This window comes from Bos taurus, chromosome 2 (assembly GCF_002263795.3).
Source record: "Bos taurus isolate L1 Dominette 01449 registration number 42190680 breed Hereford chromosome 2, ARS-UCD2.0, whole genome shotgun sequence".
Lineage (NCBI taxonomy): Eukaryota > Metazoa > Chordata > Mammalia > Artiodactyla > Bovidae > Bos > Bos taurus.
The window spans coordinates 90304010-90323700 of record NC_037329.1 but is presented as its reverse complement, the minus strand read 5'-3'; the positions used below and the strand labels follow the sequence as shown (position 1 = coordinate 90323700).

The 19691-nt window shown below is 43.1% G+C and overlaps 1 protein-coding gene across 3 annotated transcripts in view; it reads left to right on the top strand.

Moving 5' to 3' along the window:
- Positions 1-15246: 15246 nt before the first annotated feature.
- The window catches only part of ALS2 (alsin Rho guanine nucleotide exchange factor ALS2), a 60922-nt gene continuing 56477 nt past the window's right edge, over positions 15247-19691 (top strand). For 2 of the 3 annotated variants that reach the window (XM_005202686.5, XM_005202685.5), the window contains exon 1: positions 15247-15730. The gene's annotated coding sequence lies outside the window, so the exon portion shown is untranslated. The remainder of the gene's footprint in view (positions 15731-19691) is intronic. The other variant, XM_002685510.7, reaches the window with a different exon arrangement.

The window sequence follows — 19691 nt, the reverse complement described above, 5'->3', positions numbered from 1 at the left end:
ATGTAATCTAATTCAGTAAGAATAAAAGGTATAACACACACACACACACACACATACCCTCTGTTTTAATGGTTAAGTAAAATAAGAAACGCAGACTACAACTTTTCTTTGAAATTCAGTAGATGTTTCTGTGGTATACTTTTAAAATTCCTCATAGACCCTTAGTACAAAAGTACAAACTGAAGCCGCTCAGTAGTGTGTGACCCCATGGACTGTAGCCTACCAGGCTCCTCTGTCCATGGAATTTTCCAGGCAAGAGTACTAGAGTGGGTTGCCATTTCCTTCTCCAGGGGATCTTCCCAATGCAGGGATTGAATCCCGGTCTCCTGCATTGCAGGCGGACACTTTACTGTCTGAGGTACCAGGGAAGCCATAGACCCTTAGTTACCTGTGAAATCAAGTCTAAATTCTTCAGTTTGGCTTCAGACAACCTGACTCATATCCTGCTCCACCCACCACAATTTCCCAGTCATCCCCTACTGTGGCCACACCTGTAGCTGTGCAACAGACCTTCTTTCATGTGTCTCCCATCTGACACTTCTTCCTTCCCCTGTTCATGCCCATCCTCCAAATCGTGGCTGAGCTTCTATCTTCTCTCTCTAAACCTTCCCTTGCTTCCTTGATTCTCCCCACCCGACTCCCATCTCTTCAAAGGACAAGTTCCTGAATCACTGATTGTCTGAATATCCTAATCACTATTTTTAATGTTTTCCTAACAAGTTGAAAAGTATATTCTCTAGGGTGTGAACTTTCAGATTCCTTTAAACGGCAGTTATATTAAGTAATAATGTACAAATGTGTGTGAATGTACCACCACACCCACTCATATTCACATACATATAGGGGATGGGAGCCTAAAATCAGGGTTTATGTTATGTTCATGCTGATCCCACTCTGAGACAAGTCCCTGAAGCCTGCCCTCCCATGAGTGTTATTCTCAGTGTCTAATAGTGGCCTTCACTGGCTCTGTTACTTCTTCTCTGTCATACTCTATCCTCCTCTTTTTGAACCCGACTTTTTAATCTTAGTTCAGAACTCTATATTCAACATATTGATCCAATAAGAGTTGAAGTAGGGGTCAAAACAAAGAATTTGGAGTTCAGAGATCTAGATTAGGAGATGCGGGCCACTTAGAGTAGTTGGGTTCACTTGGACAAGTCAGTGGGCTTCAATTCCTTCATGTGATTCATGTCTGACTCCTTGCAACCCCATGGACTACAGCAGGCTAGGCTTCCCTGTCCTTTACCATCTTCTGGAGTTTGCTCAAACTCACATCCATTAAGTTGGTGCTGCCATCGAACAATCTCATCCTCTGTCTCCCTCTTCTCCTCCTGTTCTCAATCTTTCCCAGCATCAGAGTCTTTTCCAATGAGTTCACTTTTTGTATCAGATGGCCAAAAGTATTGGAGCTTCAGCATCATTCCTTCCAATGAATATTCAGGGTTGATTTCCTTTAGAAGTGACTGGTTTGATATCCTTGCAGTTCAAGGCACTCTCAAGAGTCTTCCCCAACACCACAGTTCAAAAGCATCAATTCTTTGGCGCTCAGCTTTCTTTACAGTCCAACTCTCACACCCATACATGACTATATAAATAGAAAAGCACTAAATAAAATAATTAACTTCAGATATCTGTTCTTTGTGGTTAGCAGTAGTCTTTCGATGCTTGATTCCATGTTTTTCCTAGCAAAAAAAAAAAAGTTAATATATGTATATACTGGCTCCTCCCTTACCTCTTCAGAGCAGTTCCTCAGAGCTATCCGAGAGGCTGGCTTCCAGGTTGTTGTCCTCAGGAAGGTTCCTGAATAAAACTTAACTCACAACTTTTATGTTATGCATTTTTCTTTCAGTAGACATTGACAGGAGTAGGTTCAGTGGAACAATAGACAGAGGTTTTATCAAGGGTGAGTTAAAGAAAGAATAGGAGATGTGGGAGCAGGGACATCTCCTTCAGGAAGTTTTGTTGTGAAGTGGAATAGAAAACTGGGTAGTGGCTGGAAGGGAATGTGATATTAAGGCAAAGAACAGATACCCCAAACCCAAGCATTAAAAAAAAAAAGGTCAATACAATAGCAAACCCAGATTTCCTATTGGAAAGAAACTGATCCTATAAGGAAAAAAAGAAAACACATCCAAACACATCTTTCTAGATATTATCCCAGATTTAGTACTGTAATGCAAAACCTGAGTTGAATCTACTTATATATATGTTCTTTTAGCATGGCATGTGTTACACTAATTTTCAAGCCCGTATGTCTCTCTTGTTAGATTTTAAGGTCCTAGACAATGTTTCTTATTTTTTAATTCTCTAGAGACTAGCTGCTGCTGCTGCTAAGTCGCTTCAGTCGTGTCTGACTCTGTGCGACCCCATAGACGGCAGCCCACCAGGCTCTCCCGTCCCTGGGATTCTCCAGGCAAGAACACTGGAGTGGGTTGCCATTTCCTTCTCCAATGCATGAAAGTGAAAAGTGAAAGTGAAGTTGCTCAGTCATGTCCGACTCTGAGCAACCCCATGGACTGCAGCCTACCAGGCTCTTCCGTCCATGGGATTTTCCAGGCAAGAGTACTGGAGTGGGGTGCCATTGCCTACTCCGAGAGACTAGCTACAGTGCCTTAAACTTAATAATTGTTCAGTAATATTGTTTCTTGAGATCTAGCAATTCAACAATTTGTTGAAGTGAAGTTCATTGAAAGCGACATAAGTGGTTGCTTCTTCTGCCAGCTAACCTGACTGACATGGGCTCTTGTTCCTGTCCTCTGATCACTGGGAAGAATTGAGGCATGATTCTCCTACTTTCCTCTCTTTAAAAGTGACAAAATAAAATTCCTATTTGATGGCAAGATGAGAAAAATTATATATAAAATTTCTCTTTGCTCATTTGGCCCTCCTCCATCACCTTTATTATGTATTGTGCTTCTGTATTAGCCAGACCTCCTTCAGTTCAGTTCAGTTCAGTCGCTCAGTTGTGTCTGACTCTTTGCGACCCCATGAATTGCAGCACGCCAGGTCTCCCTGTCCATCACCAACTCTCGGAGTTCACTCAGACTCACATCCATCGAGTCAGTGATGCCATCCAGCCGTCTCATCCTCCGTCGTCCCCTTCTCCTCTTGCCCCCAATCCCTCCCAGCATCAGAGTCTTTTCCAATGAGTTAACTCTTTGCATGAGGTGGCCAAAGTACTGGAGTTTTAGCTTTAGCATCATTCCTTCCAAAGAAATCCCAGGGCTGATCTCCTTCAGAATGGACTGGTTGGATCTCCCTGCAGTCCAAGGGACTCTCAAGAGTCTTCTCCAACACCACAGTTCAAAAGCATCAATTCTTCGGTGCTCAACTTTCTTCACAGTCCAACTTTCACATCCATACATGACCACAGGAAAAACCATAGCCTTGACTAGATGGATCTTTGTTGGCAAAGTAATGTCTCTGCTTTTGAATATGCTATAGTCAGCAAAAACAAGACCAGGAGCTGACTGTGGCTCAGACCATGAACTCCTTATTGCCAAATTCAGACTGAAATTGAATAAAGTAGGGAAAACCACTACACCATTCAGGTATGACCTAAATCAAATCCCTTATGATTATACAGTGGAAGTGAGAAATAGATTTAAGGGCCTAGATCTGATAGATAGAGTGCCTGATGAACTATGGAATGAGGTTCGTGACATTGTACAGCAGACAGGGATCAAGACCATTCCCATAGAAAAGAAATGCAAAAAAGCAAAATGGCTGTCTGGGGAGGGCTTGCAAATAGCTGTGAAAAGAAGACAAGTGAAAAGCAAAGGAAAAAAGGAAAGATATAAACATCTGAAAGCAGAGTTCCAAAGAATAGCAAGGAGAGATAACAAAGCCTTCTTCAGCGAACAATGCAAAGAAATAGAGGAAAACAACAGAATGGGAAAGACTAGGGATCTCTTCAAGAAAATCAGATACCAAAGGAACATTTCATGCAAAGATGAGCTCGATAAAGGACAGAAATGGTATGGACCTAACAGAAGCAGAAGATATTAAGAAGAGATGGCAAGAATATACAGAAGAACTGTACCAAAAAGATCTTAATGACCCAGATAATCACGATGGTGTGATCACTGGCCTAGAGCCAGACATCCTAGAATGTGAAGTCAAGTGGGCCTTAGAAAGCATCACTACGAACAAAGCTAGTGGAGGTGATGGAATTCCAATTGAGCTATTTCAAATCCTGAAAGATGATGCTGTGAAAGTGCTGCACTCAATATGCCAGCAAATTTGGAAAACTCAGCAGTGGCCACAGGACTGGAAAAGGTCAGTTTTCATTTCAATCCCAAAGAAAGGCAATGCCAAAGAATGCTCAAACTACCACACAATTGCACTCATCTCACACTCTAGTAAAGTAATGCTCAAAATTCTCCAAGCCAGGCTTCAGCAATATGTGAACTGTGAACTTCCTGATGTTCAAGCTGGTTTTAGAAAAGGCAGAGGAACCAGAGATCAAATTGCCAACTTCCACTGGATCATGGAAAAAGCAAGAGAGTTCCAGAAAAACATCTATTTCTGCTTTACTGACTATGCCAAAGCCTTTGACTGTGTGGATCACAATAAACTGTGGAAAATTCTGAACGAGATGGGAATACCAGACCACCTGATCTGCCTCTTGAGAAATGTGTATGCAGGTCAGGAAGCAACAGTTAGAACTGGACATGGAACAACAGACTGGTTCCAAATAGGAAAAGGAGTATGTCAAGGCTGGATATTGTCACCCTGTTTATTTAACTTATATGCAGAGTACATCATGAGAAACACTGGACTGGGAGAAACACAAGTTGGAATCAAGATTGCTGGGAGAAATATCAATAACCTCAGATATGCAGATGACACCACCCTTATGGCAGAAAGCATGGGAAATAGATGGGGAAACAGTGGAAACAGTGTCAGACTTTATTTTTCTGGGCTCCAAAATCACTGCAGATGGTGACTGCAGCCATGAAATTAAAAGACCCTTGCTCCTTGGAAGGAAAGTTATGACCAACCTAGATAGCATATTCAAAAGCAGAGACATTACTTTGCCAACAAAGGTTCATCTAGTCAAGGCTATGGTTTTTCCTGTGGTCATGTGTGGATGTGAGAGTTGGACTGTGAAGAAGATTGAGTGCCGAAGAATTGATGCTTTTGAACTGTGGTGTTGGAGAAGACTCTTGAGAGTCCCTTGGACTGCAAGGAGATCCAACCAGTCCATTCTAAAGGAGATCAGCCCTGGGATTTCTTTGGAAGGACTGATGCTAAAGCTGAAACTCCAGTACTTTGGCCACCTCATGCGAAGAGTTGACTTATTGGAAAAGACTCTGATGCTGGGAGGGATTGGGGGCAAGAGGAGAAGGGGACGACGGAGGATGAGATGGCTGGTGGCATCACTGACTCGATGGATGTGAGTCTGAGTGAACTCTGGGAGCTGGTGATGGACAGGGAGGCCTGGCGTGCTGCGATTCTCATGGGATCGCAAAGAGTCGGACACAACTGAGTGACTGATGTGATCTGATCTGATCTAGGTTGAACATAACTTTCCTTCCAAGGAGCAAGCGTCTTTTAATTTCATGGCTGCAGTCACCATCTGCAGTGATTTTGGAGCCCCAAAAAATAAAGTCTGACACTGTTTCCACTGTTTCCCCATCTATTTCCCACGAAGTGATGGGACTGGATGCCATGATCTTCGTTTTCTGAATGTTGAGCTTTAAGCCAACTTTTTCACTCTCCACTTTCACTTTCAGCAAGAGGCTTTTTAGTTCCTCTTCACTTTCTGCCATAAGGGTGGTGTCATCTGCATATCTGAGGTTATTGATATTTCTCCCGGCAATCAGACCTCCTTAGGAGATAGGATTTCTTCTGAATCTCATTAATGGTAACAACTCCTTAGGAAATAATCTTCCTTCTAAATATTGCAAGGGGCTGTGACAATCTATGACCCACTACTCACTTTGTACATGTAGATCTGGATTGTGTAAACTGTCAACAACACTTGATGTATATAATATACTCCTTTGTCTCAACTTGAATGGGTGGAACACTCTTCAGAGCTTTCTCAAAGACTCTCCCAGGTTATAATCCTCAGATTGCCTCAAGTAAAATTTTCTATTTCTTTCTTAGATTGACTATTGATTAATTTTTCCATCAACAAAAGTCATACAAGATAAGCCCCTTCTGGGCTCAAAGGGCAAAAGGATTGAAGGCAGTGGTTTACCTGCGCTGAGGCAATTGATGAATGAATGTGTGAATGTGTGTGTTCATGAGGTGGGTGATATGCCCACTGGAAGGTAATGATACTCGGACTAATTTAAATACTCTTGCAATAAAATATATTTTAGAACGTACAATTTGCAAAGTGCTTTATATATGTGTTTTCTCTTCCAAAAACTCACAAAAACCTATGATAGAAATAAATAAAGGCATGACGAACCTAGTGCGTGCGTGCTCAGTTGCTTCAGTCATGCCCCACTCTTTGTGACCCTATGGACTGTAGCCTGCCAGACTCTTCTGTCCATGGGATTCTCTAGGCAAGAATGCTGGAGTGGATTGCCATGCCCTCCTTCCCAACCCACAGACTGAACCCGGGGCCTCCTGCATCTTCTGCTTCACAGGTGGATTCTTTACTGCTGAGCCACCTGGGAAGCCCCATGACAAACTTAGACAGCGTATTAAAAACAGAGACATCACTTTGCTGACAAAGGTCCATACAGTCAAAGCTATGGTTTTTCCAGTAGTCATGTATGGATGTGAAAGTTGGGTCATAAAGAAGGCTGAGTGCAGAAGAGTTGATGCTTTCAAATTGTGGTGTTGGAGAAGACTCTTGAGAGTCTCTTGGACAGCAAGGAGTTCAAACCAGTCAATCCTAAAGGAAATCAGTCCTGAATATTCATTGGAAGGACTGATGCTGAAGCTGAAACTCCAATACTTTGGCCATCTGATGCAAAGTACTGACACACTGGAAAAGACCCTGATGCTGGAAAGGACTGAAGGTGGGAGGAGAAGGGGACGACAGAGGATGAGATGGTTGGATGGCATCACCAACTCAATGGACATGTGTTTGAGCAAACTCCAGGAGATAGTGGGGGACAGAGGAGCCTGGTGTGCTACAGTCCACGGGGTTGCAAACAGAGATGACTGAGCAACTGAACAACGACAATGACAACAACCCCTCCGTGCTAGATATTGTTGCCTTCTTTCTATTTCTCCTTTCAAAGAAACTCGCAGGTTTCTGGGCTAGATTCTCCCTATCTTCTTAGTCTTTAGATAGAGTTTGGACCTAAGACTGCTTATCTTTTCCTTGGACAGGTTCCTAAATTTTATCTCCAGCCGTAACCTTTCTCCCCAACACAAGACTTGTATCTGCAATTGTCTACCTGGCATTTCCATTCAGATGCTTATAAGCCATATAATCTATATATATAAAAAAAGAATATTTGGTACTTCCTCCCTATACTCCCAGATATACTCTTTTCTTCAGTCTTTTCCATCTCAGTAAACAATAGTGCATTTTTACCAACAACTCAGACCTTGGTGGTGGTTTAGTCACTAAATTGTGTCCGATGCATGAGACACCATGGTCTGGAGTCTCCCAGGCTCCTCTGTCCATGGGATTCTCCAGGCAAGAATACTGGAGTGGGTTACCATTTCCTTCTCCGGGGGATCTTCCTAACACAGGAATTGAACCTGGGTCTCCTGCAACCCACTCCAGTGTTCTTGCCTGGAGAATCCCATGGACAGAGAAGCCTGGTAGGCTGCAGTCCATGGGGTCGCACAGAGTTAGACACGACTGAAGCGACTTAGCAGCAGCAGCAGCAGCTCCTGCGCTGCAGGCAGATTCTTTACCAAATGAGCTATGAGGGAAGCCCAAATCAGACCTTAATTCCTCTTTTTATCTCAAAGCTCATGTCTAATCCATGAGCAAATACTCATGACTCTACTTTCAAAATACATCAGGAATCCAACTTCTTTCACCTTCTCCTCCAGTCTAGCCAAAATATCAAAACTGTTTGCCTTGATCCTCCTGTGTCTGTGGGCTCTGCATCCATGGATTCAACCAACCATAGGTTGAAAATATTTGGAAAAAAAATCCAGAAAGTCCCAATAAGAAAAACTTAAATTTGCTGTGCCAGGCAACTATTTAGGTAACATTTACATTGTATGAGTTATTATAAGTAATCTAGAGATGATTTAAAGTATATGGGAGTATGTGCATAGGTTATATGTAAATAATATATCATTTTCTATAAGGGACTTGAGTATCTGCAGATTTTGTTACCCACAGGGGTCTTGCAACCAGTGCCTAGTGGATACTGCCTATGTGTTGCAATAGCCTCTTACTGCTCTTGCTGCTTCTGCTCTTAAACTACTAATGCTCAAAATTCTCCAAGCCAGACTTCAGCAATATGTGAACTGTGAACTTCCTGATGTTCAAGCTGGTTTTAGAAAAGGCAGAGGAACCAGAGATCAAATTGCCAACTTCTGCTGGATCATGGAAAAAGCAAGAGAGTTCCAGAAAAACATCTATTTCTGCTTTACTGACTATGCCAAAGCCTTTGACTGTGTGGATCACAATAAACTGTGGAAAATTCTGAAAGAGATGGGAATACCAGACCACCTGACCTGCCTCTTGAGAAATGTGTATGCAGGTCAGGAAGCAACAGTTAGAACTGGACATGGAGCAACAGACTGGTTCCAAATAGGAAAAGGAGTTCGTCAAGGCTGTATATTGTCACCCTGTTTATTTAACTTATATGCAGAGTACATCATGAGAAACACTGGACTGGGAGAAACACAAGTTGGAATCAAGATTGCTGGGAGAAATATCAATAACCTCAGATATGCAGATGACACCACCCTTATGGCAGAAAGTGAAGAGGAACTAAGAAGCCTCTTGATGAAGGTGAAAGTGGAGAGTGAAAAAGTTGGCTTAAAGCTCAACATTCAGAAAACAAAGATCATGGCATCTGGTCCCATCACTTCATGAGAAATAGATGGGGAAAAAGTGGAAACAGTGTCAGACTTTATTTTTCTGGGCTCCAAAATCACTGCAGATGGTGACTGCAGCCATGAAATTAAAAGACCCTTGCTCCTTGGAAGGAAAGTTATGACCAACCTAGATAGCATATTCAAAAGCAGAGACATTACTTTGCCAACAAAGGTTTGTCTAGTCAACACTATGGCTTTTCCTGTGGCCATGTATGGATGTGAGAGTTGGACTGTGAAGAAGATTGAGTGCCGAAGAATTGATGCTTTTGAACTGTGGTGTTGGAGAAGACTCTTGAGAGTCCCTTGGACTGCAAGGAGATCCAACCAGTCCATTCTAAAGGAGATCAGCCCTGGGATTTCTTTGGAAGGACTGATGCTAAAGCTGAAACTCCAGTACTTTGGCCACCTCATGCGAAGAGTTGACTTATTGGAAAAGACTCTGATGCTGGGAGGGATTGGGGGCAAGAGGAGAAGGGGACGACAGAGGATGAGATGGCTGGATGGCATCACTGACTTGATGGATGTGAGTCTGAGTGAACTCTGGGAGTTGGTGATGGACAGGGAGGCCTGGCGTGCTGCGATTCATGGGGTTGCAGAGTCGGACACAACTGAGCGACTGATCTGATCTGATCTGATACTATGATCACTATGATCCAGAGCAGAAGTCATTCCTTTAAAACAGAAGCCAGATTACAGCACCCTCTGCTTAAAGCCACAGTGGTTGCTCTTATCATTCAGATAAACTCGAAGTCCTTTCCATTCTTTCCCCAGCCCAGAGGATCTGCCTCTACTTTCAGATCATTATTTACCTGATCTTATCAATCTACCCTGAAAGGGAGTCCAGGGAGGAGATCAGGAATGAGGCACTCTGTGCTCTGGGAAAAATGGGCAGAACAGGATTTCACACAGTTAGATATTTTCAGAGAATTCTATGAGCCCAAATTCTTACATAGTATCATCTTTTTGTTTAGTTGCTAAGTTGTGTCCAGCTCTTTTCAGACCCTATGGACTCTAGCCCACCAGACTCCTCTGTCCATAGGATTTTGGAGTGGGTTGCCATTTCTTTCTCCAGGGGATCTTCTCGACCCAGGGATCGAACCCGCATCTCTTGCACTGGCAGGAGGATTCTTTACAGCTGAGCCACCAGTTAGTAGCTTATCTCCTACCTTTCATCCTCTTCTCATTCAACTCTAGCCTCATTCAGTCACTTTTAGTCTCTTATTCAGCTCTAGCCACATTGCCCTCCTAGCCTTAGAGAATACTTGTTTGGGTTGCCTGGAGTGTCAGATATTCATACGGTTTGTGCCTTCACTTACTTTTAGATCTCTGTTCAGATATCTTCTTATTAATAGAAAAAGAGGTTTCTCCTACCCACCTTACATAAAATCGCACTCTTTCTTGTCTATTCCCTTACCTTTGTTTATTGTTCAAAATAACAACATTTATATAACATTTATATGCCAGGTACTATTCTAAGTAATTTACATGTAATTCTATCACCCTGTAAAAGTGACTTTACTATTTCTGTTTTTAAAAAATATTTATTTACTTGGCTGTGATGGGTCTTGCAGCATGCAGTATCTTCATTGCAAGTCATGTGAGATCTTGGACTGCCTACATCTTCCCAGGTGGCTCAGTGGTAAACTATCTGCCTCCCAATGCAAGAGACACAGGAGATGCAGGTTCAAATCCTGGGTCAAAAAGAACCCCTGAAGGTGGAAATGGCAACCCACTCCAGTTTTCTTGCTAGGATAATCCCATGAACAGAGGAGCCACAGTCCATGGGGTCACAAAGAGCTGGACATGACTGGCCATGCACGCATGCACGGACTCTCTAGTAGTGTCGCAAGGGCTCAGTAGCTCTCGGGTTCTAGAGCAGAAGCTCAGTAGTTGTGGCCCACAGGTTTAGTTGCTCCAGGGCACATGAGATCTTCCTGGATCAGGGATTGAACCTGTATCCCTTGCATTGCAAGGCAGATTCTTAACCACTGGACCACCATCGAAGTCCCACTATCCTTGTTTTATGGATGAAGAAACAGAGGTCCAAAGAGCTGAGATTTGAACCCAGGATGTTTGGCTCCAGCCTGTGCTTTTAGCTACTCCACTATTTTGCCTCTTGGGTAGCCCCAGTCACCGCTATATTTATTTATTATCTCTCACTCTTCCCATATGTTTCAGTTATTGTGGCGTAATCAACCATTCCAGACTCACCAGCTTGAAGCAATTAGTTACTATTTCTTGGAAACTTGGGTCAGAAACTCAGGCAGGGCTTAACTGGGCTGTTGTGTATGCTCCCCTTCACGTTGGCTGATGTCACTCACTCAGCTGCATTAAACTGACTGACACTGGGGAGAAGAATTGGGAACAAAGGCAGGGAAAATATTCAATTTTCTCTTTATGCCATATCGCACTGTTTGAACTTGTAACTTTACAAATGTAGATTAAATATGCTTTTTCAAACTTATTTATAGGAGGATAATTTTCACTCTCATCTTCCTTTCCCTCTTTTCTTAACTTCTGGGATACATTCCTTCTGGGCTTTCCTCCTACTTCTTAGACCTTTCCTTAACCTTTTCAGACTCTTTCACTTGTCCTTTAAATACATGGACTAAATAAACATACAGCTCGTTAGAAGGCCTTCATTCAGAAGTATCAGATCTTCATTTCTGTCACATTAGTTGGGGAAAAAAACATAAGCCTAGCCCATATTCAGGGGAAGAGGAAACAGACTCCATCTCTTGATGTCAAGAGTGGCATTTGTATACACAAAGGGAGGAACTGATGGCTGCTACTGCTGGAAACTGTCTTCCCCACCACAGAGTGCAAGTTCCATGAGAGGAGGGGCTCGTCTGTTTTGTTCATTGTCTCTTTAGTGCCTAGAGCAGTGCCTGGCACATAATACATGTACAACAAATATTTATTTAGCCCATGTATTTAAGGGACAAATGAAAGAGTCTGAAAAGGTAAAGGAAAGGTCTAAGGAGTAGGACCAGTAGCCCAGAAAGAATGTGTCCCAGAAGTTAAGAAAAGAGGGAAAGGAAGATAAGAATGAAAATTATACTCCTTTCCCCCCCAGATTTAAAAGCTTTAAAAATAAGTTTGAAAAAGCATATTTAATCTACATTTGTAAAGTTACAAGTTCAAACAATGCGAAATGGCATAGAGTGAAAAGTGAATTTTTTCCCTACCTTTGTTCCCAATTCTGCTCCCCAGTGTCAGTCATCTTAATGCATCCTTTCAGAGTTAAAATATGAATACACAAAGACAAGGATATTTATCTTCTCTCTCTTCTAATGTATGTAATTAGTAGAATACAATTCACATGATTCAGCCTCTAGCATTTTTTCTCTTAACCTAACTTCCAGATCATTCCACATCAGTACATATAGAACATTTTCTTTCTTTCAAATGGTTGCATAGAATGGTTCCATTCTTAGGCTGTATCTTTAGCTTTCAAAATTAGAAGGCAATTACTGATTTCATTACCTCCTGAAAAAGTAGAGACTGCAGATTGGGATGAAGATTGAGGGGTCAGAAAGTAAACAAGGAGAGGACAAAGGAAAAAGAAATAAAAGATGAATATGCAGGAGCAGGCTTATATCCTTAAGAATAAAGGTAACAAGGGACAAAGAGATTGAAAATACACAAAAGGGAAGCGATAAGTAATGGAGCAAGCCTCTAAGGGGATTGGAAGGGATTAACCTTGAGAGGACAGAACACTTCTAAGGAGAAAGAGAGAGAAGGAAAGGAAGGCTGGGGCTGCAGGTAGTCTTTGTAAAGGTAGCAGTTGGGAGCTAAGGAAATTCATCCTTCAGTTCAGTTCAGTCGCTCAGTCGTGTCTGACTCTTTGTGACCCCATGAATCGCAGCATGCCAGGCCTCCCTGTCCATCACCAACTCCTGGAGTTTACCCAAACTCATGTCCATTGAGTCAGTGATGCCATCCAGCCATCTCATCCTCTGTCATCCCCTTCTCCTCCTGCCCCCAATCCCTCCCAGCATCAGAGTCTTTTCCAATGAGTCAACTCTTCGCATGAGGTGGCCAAAGTATTGGAGTTTCAGCCTCAGCATCAGTCCTTTCAATGAACACCCAGGACTGATCTCTTTTAGAATGGACTGGTTGGATCTCCTTGCAGTCCAAGGGACTCTTAAGAGTCTTCAAAAACATCAATTCTTTGGTGCTCAGCTTTCTTTACAGTCCAACTCTCACATCCATACATGACTACCGGAAAAACCGTAGCCTTGACTAGACGGACCTTTGTTGGCAAAGTAATATCTTTGCTTTTGAATATGCTGTCTAGGTTGGACATAACTTTCCTTCCAAGGAGTAAGTGTCTTTTCATTTCATGGCTGCAATCACCATCTGCACTGATTTTGGAGCCCCCAAAAATAAAGTCTGACACTCTTTCTACTGTTTCCCCATCTATTTGCCATGAAATGATGGGACTAGATGCCATGATCTTCGTTTTCTGAATGTTGAGCTTTAAGCCAACTTTTTCACTCTCCTCTTTCATTTTCATCAAGAGGCTTTTTAGTTCCTCTTCACTTTCTGCCATAAGGGTGGTGTCATCTGTGTATCTGAGGTTATTGATATTTCTCCTGGCAATCTTGATTCCAGCTTGTGCTTCTTCCAGCCCAGCGTTTCTCATGATGAACTTCGCTGCTGCTAAGTCAACTCAGTTGTGTCCAACTCTGTGCAACCCCATAGATGGCAGCCCACCAGGCTCCCCCGTCCCTGGGATTCTCAAGGCAAGAACACTGGAGTGGGTTGCCATTTCCTTCTCCTTTTCATAGTGAAAAGTGAAAGTGAAGTCGCTCAGTCATATCCAACCCCCAGCAACCCCATGGACTGCAACCTTCCAGGTTCCTCCATCCATGGGATTTTCCAGGCAAGAGTACTGGAGTGGGGTGCCATTGCCTTCTCCGGATGAACACTGCATATAAGTTAAATAGGCAGGGTGACAATATACAGCCTTGACCTACTCCTTTTCCTATTTGGAACCAGTCTGTCATTCCATGTCCAGTTCTAACTGTTGCTTCCTGACTTACTGGTCTCATTTTCCTCAGAAATGTAGGAAGCAAACTTTTTTTATTTTTTAAAATTTGCATCAGAAAGGGTGGGTGGGTAGAGTTCAGTAAGAACTTAGCGGAGTGTGACGATTGGGAATAGCAGGGGACAGAGATAAGAGAAATTCTGAGTAGCAATATATTAAGGACAGTTTGGGGCTCACCAAGGTTGCCCTGCCACATGGTAGTCCTGACTGAAGTTGGACACCCTTGGTTTGCAGTGGTACGAATCCTCGGGGTTATGTTTTTTCCAGAACTGCCGCAAGAGTGTATAAGCTTGAATTGTTACAGGCTAACAGTTTTGCAGGTGATGGAGGATCAAGGAGGTCACTGAGTTGAAGATGTTGGTGAACACAATAGACCATTTATGCACAGGACGGTGAGACCCTGACTGCACATCTCTCACTGATGGTCTGAATACAGATTTGCAGGTCCAGCGATGGCACACTGCCTAGCCGTAAAGTTTGCATCCACTCTCTGCCAAGAGTGGCGTCTCCGGAAAATCTTCACGAGGGGACTTATGGGGCTCGAGTTGAGACGGGGTGGGGTAGTGACTGCAAGAAGCAAAAGGTCGTGAAAATGTGTGCTGGGCAAACAAACTGGCTTTACTAAGACTGTACACTCGAGAGCCCAGTGGGAATCATAGGAGAGACCAACTAATTCCCTCCGACCAGACTCCATCCTTTGGAGTCTAAATAACAGTATAAACACAGTATGAACACTAGCGCCAACCCGCGCCGCATGGCGATGACGTCATTCTCGCGGGAGCAAGCGGCTACCGTTGGGGTAGGTACAGTCCATCAAAGCAGTCTGAATACATTTCACATTTTAGCCTCTTCGCCTTCAAGTGTAGCGCTTACCCTTCGGACTTCGGCAGTTTGAGGTAGCAACAAAATGACTGTGGCTCCCGACCACCCTCCTAGTTGTCCGTTACCATGGAAGCGCTCGGGTAGTTAGGCTGCGGCGACGCCACGTTACGTCACTGTCCAAGTGCATCTCAGGAGGGGTGGTTCTGCCTGGTCTTAAGGGAGAGGCAAGTACCCCCGGGACGTTGCCCGCTGTGCCCACCGCCCCTTGAGTAATTTTGATCCCTACCAGACGCCGTTGGCATCTGACCCCACCTCTTCGGGGGTGATCTCCTCCCGCCTTCAGACTCGCAAGCCGCCCAGCCCGAGCTGAGAAGCCCCGCCCCCCATGAATCAGCTGATCTCACGGCCCGCCGAGCTGCGGGGCTCTCGCCGGATGCAGACGGCGGTGCCGCTGGTGGAGCGTCAGGTGAGCGAGCGCGGGTCCCGGGTTGGCCCGTGGCTTCGGAAGGCTGACCGGCCGGGGCCTCCAGCCTGAGGGCGGCCGGGGTCCGAGAGAAAGGCGGAGGCGCAGGCAGAGGCCCAGGAGCGCTCTGCGGGGATCCGCGGAGACGGCGCCCCCATCTTCCCAAGCCAGCGTCCGCCCCGCTGCGCCTGCCTGTGGAGGAGCACCCAACGGCCCCAGGTTCTCCCAGTCGCCCCGGTTCCTCCCTCCTCACACGGGGCGCCACTGCGGAGACCTCAGCCTCCTGAAATTCTTCGCGTCCCCCCTTCCCGCCTCCACCCACGCTGCCTTCCAGCCATTCATTCCGGAGGATTTATTGAATGCCCACTCTTGGCGCCGACCAGATAAACTCGGGTCCCTGGCCGCGAACCTTGGTGAGTGTCCCGGGAGGGGTTGCCCCTGGATGCAGCTCGCGGTGGACAGTGGACCAAGGGTTTCGCTGACTTGAAAAGGCGGTCGTGGAAAAAGAAAATGATATTAAGAATTAGGAGTTTAGGTTAGTCCTTTTGCGTGTCAAGTGATCCAGCAGAGGGTGGCAAGTTCTTTTGACAAGTGAAGAGGAAAATAACAGGGGTTTTCGTGAGGAAATGGTACTGACGCTGGTGTTGGTCCTCCTTGTGTGTTTGGCTAAAGTGGTGGTGTATTGCTTAGGGCTTTGTTGATGAGGGAATAGGAAAAACACACTGGCTGAAGTGGCTTATCCAAGTACAGTATTTTCTTTTGGGTTTAGAATGGAAAAGGAATAACTGTTGAATACACACGCTCACCATTTGTCCATGGCATCACCGATGCAATGGACATGAACTTGGGCAAATTTCGGGAGATGGTGAGGTTCAGGGAGGCATGGCGTGCTGCAGTCCATGGGGTCGCAAAGAGTTGGACACGACTGGGCGACTGAACAATAGCAGCAGCAACAAACGCTCATCCTTAGTCTGTTGCCTTCTGGATTTGTTGGTGGCTGTAAATGTTCTTTAAAATGCTTAGAAAAATAAAATTGTGTGATGTGTGTTTATTTTGAACAAGTACAGAAATTCAGCAAACCTGTTGGTCCAGTATCTTTTCAGTTTATCATAGATAGGGATGGTTTGGAGTGGCCACTTGACCTCTGAGTTAGTGATTAAGAATTTAAAAGAGTGAAAAATTTGTTTTTGCAGTAGATTACAGTATTTTAATCTTAATAGTACAAGCATAATGGTGAAGATCCTAGGCTTTAGACCTGGGCGTACCTGGAGCCCCATCAACCTACATCTTTGAGTTTGGGCAAGTTACTCCTCTGTCTGAATTTCCTTGTCTTTAAACTGGGGATAAAAGTACTTTCTTCATAACAGTATCTTTACATGTAGTGGTTCATGTATTGTATTTTTTTTTCTTTTTTATTGAACTTGGCACTGTATGTAAATATTCAATACATATTAGCCATTTTATGTCATTTTCTTTTCCACTACACCATGACCCACTGACTTACTGTTTTCTAAATGATGTGAAAGAGAACTGATTTTTTTTTTTTAGAAAAGAGCTATAGTTTTTAATATCAAGGGTTAGTTTCCAGATAGTTTTATGATGCAGGGGTATATTTAGAGAAAATATGATTTCAAGTTGGTCTGTAGTAACTTTGGTGTTCCATTAGAGTCTTTTAACGGGGAAAATGCTGATGGAATCCATACCTAGTTTAAATTAATTACTTAGTTTGCAAACTGTGACTAGTATTGGCAGATGTAAGATTCATAGTTATAAGGAGAAATGTTAAAAGCTGTTTCACAATATTAAAATTTGGAAAGATAATGATGCAGAAAATAAAGTACCAAGCAAGTAATTTGAGGGGGAGAATTTGAGTAACATTATGTAAGCCCCTTATTTTTAAAATTGATTCGTATAATGTGAACTGGAATCCCTTCTCTCCAGATTTCAGCCTGACAGAATTTAGGTCATCATTGACTTACTTTGGACATTTTGACTGTTAAAGAAGCAAAAGGTATGATATGAACCTCACTGAAAGCTGATTTTTTTCATATAATTAGATGGAAAGAGTACTATCCTCTACCTGTTCATGAAAAACATGGGTTTAGTGTAGTAGTGTTGGGTCCATTTTAAAAGTATTTCCAAAGAATATGACTGACTTGTAAAAACCTTTTGTAATTCTTTATTAATATGAGACTAGGTAAGGAGTGGGTTGAAAAACTGTGAAGGAAGTAACGAGTGGTGATTTTTGGGCTGGTGTAAAAAAAGCCTTGCTTTAATAAAGTGTGAGGTTGAGCCCTTTTCTCAGACACTCAGGGGAATGCTGTGAGGATTTTAATTACTTTGTGAAATTAAACCTACCACATATTCTGATTGTATTAGGGATATACATAATTCTGGTAGACTTAGTTTAATTTTTTAGCAATTTTTTCTTTTAACTCTTCATTGATGACCAGGTAATTCAGTCATCAATATAAAAGCAGTAGGTTTAACAGGATATCAGTCCTTAAGAACATGCATGGGAACCACAAATTAAATCAGCCAACTTGGACTTGATTCTTTTTAGCACTCCATTTATTTTCCTGTCTCCACCTCCCATTCCTCTATAGATGTAACAGTGCTATCGTCACATTTTGTCCTGATATTTGCCTATATCACACAATTGATAGAACAGATGAGCAATTGGTTAAATAGGTGAATTAATTGATCCATGTGGATAGAGCTGTTGCTGCTGCCGCTGCTAAGTCACTGCAGTCATGTCTGACTCTGTACCACCCCATAGACGGCAGCCCACCAGGCACCCCCGTCCCTGAGATTCTCCAGGCAAGAATACTGGAGTGGGTTGCCATTTCCTTCTCCAATGCATGAAAGTGAAAAGTGAAAGTGAAGTTGCTCAGTCGTGTCCGACTCTTCTCGCACCCATGGACTGTAGCCCACCAGGTTCCTCCATCCGTGGGATTCTCCAGGCAAGAGTACTGGAGTGGGTTGCCATTGCCTTCTCCATGTGGATAGAGCACAGATATTCAAATCAGCAAGGTAATGAGTACTTTGGGGGGCTCTTGCAGACTTACTCTTTTATTGTAGAGTTTTTTGTTTTGAAGAAAATGTAGCTTTCTTAACTCCTACGGAAAAAAGACTGGGTCAGTGTGATATGGGTAGGTTTTTCATTCTAGGATTATTTTCTTCCACAACCTGAATTTTTTTTTTCTTTTTGAGCTGAATTCTTAACTAAACTTAGGGCAGTTTCGTAAGCAAACATCTAACAAAGATGATGATAGCAGTTCTTAAAAAATAGCAATCAGTAGAACAATCCAGCTCTACTTTTGTAGGGAAATGAATAAACTATGGTTTATTCATTCAATGACGGAGAAGGCAATGGCACCCCACTTCAGTACTCTTGCCTGGAAAATCCCATGGACGGAGGAGCCTGGAAGGCTGCAGTCCATGGGGTCGCTGAGGGTTGGACACCACTGAGGGACTTCACTTTCACTTTTCACTTTCATGCATTGGAGAAGGAAATGGCAACCCACTTCATTGTTCTTGCCTGGAGAATCCCAGGGACGGGGGAGCCTGGTGGGCTGCTGTCTATGGGGTCGTACAGAGTTGGACACAACTTAAGCGACTTAGCAGCAGCATTCATGCAATGAAATACTATCCCCTGGTAAAAATGAGTGAACTAGATCTTTGCTTATCAACATGGATACACCTCAAATATATAATAGAGTAAAAATAAAACAAATTGCCAAAGGTTAGATACACACAGTATTATGCAACTGTGTAGAGTTTTAAAACAATATAACATATACTGTTTATTGTTATGTGTATATCTACTGAAATTACATAAACATACAAGAATATACATTGAAATACATACTAACTTTAGAAATAGTGGGTAACCCTGGAGAAGGAAGGTTTGGACAGAACTCCTTCAGGTCTCTGTATAACTTTTTCTTCTGTTTTAAAGAGAGCTGAAGCAGATATGAAAATGTGTTAAAATATAAAATGGAATGATAGGTGCATGGATTTGTGTTTTTAAAGACTTGTGTATGGTTAAGATAGTTTGTGAAACTAGAACCTTATAATTTTTGCTTATAATTGGGCTCTCTTCGATATGCTCTGTTTATTTTACTTTGGAGCTTCTCTCCCTGCAGCAGGAAAAGAATGTGCCACTGCATAGCCACTGTGTGAAGCTTTTTAAAGAAAGGAGCCAGACCAATTATTTATTCAAGTTTATTTTGCTGTTTGACTTGAGCTCCTGGGAGAAATGCTTTCCTTAGGATATGAGGAGTGATCCTTCTTAAGAGGCTGCAGGGGAATTCAAGTTCTAGAAACCCTTGAGAAGTACATGATGGTGAACTTTCAGAGTGTAGGGGAGTG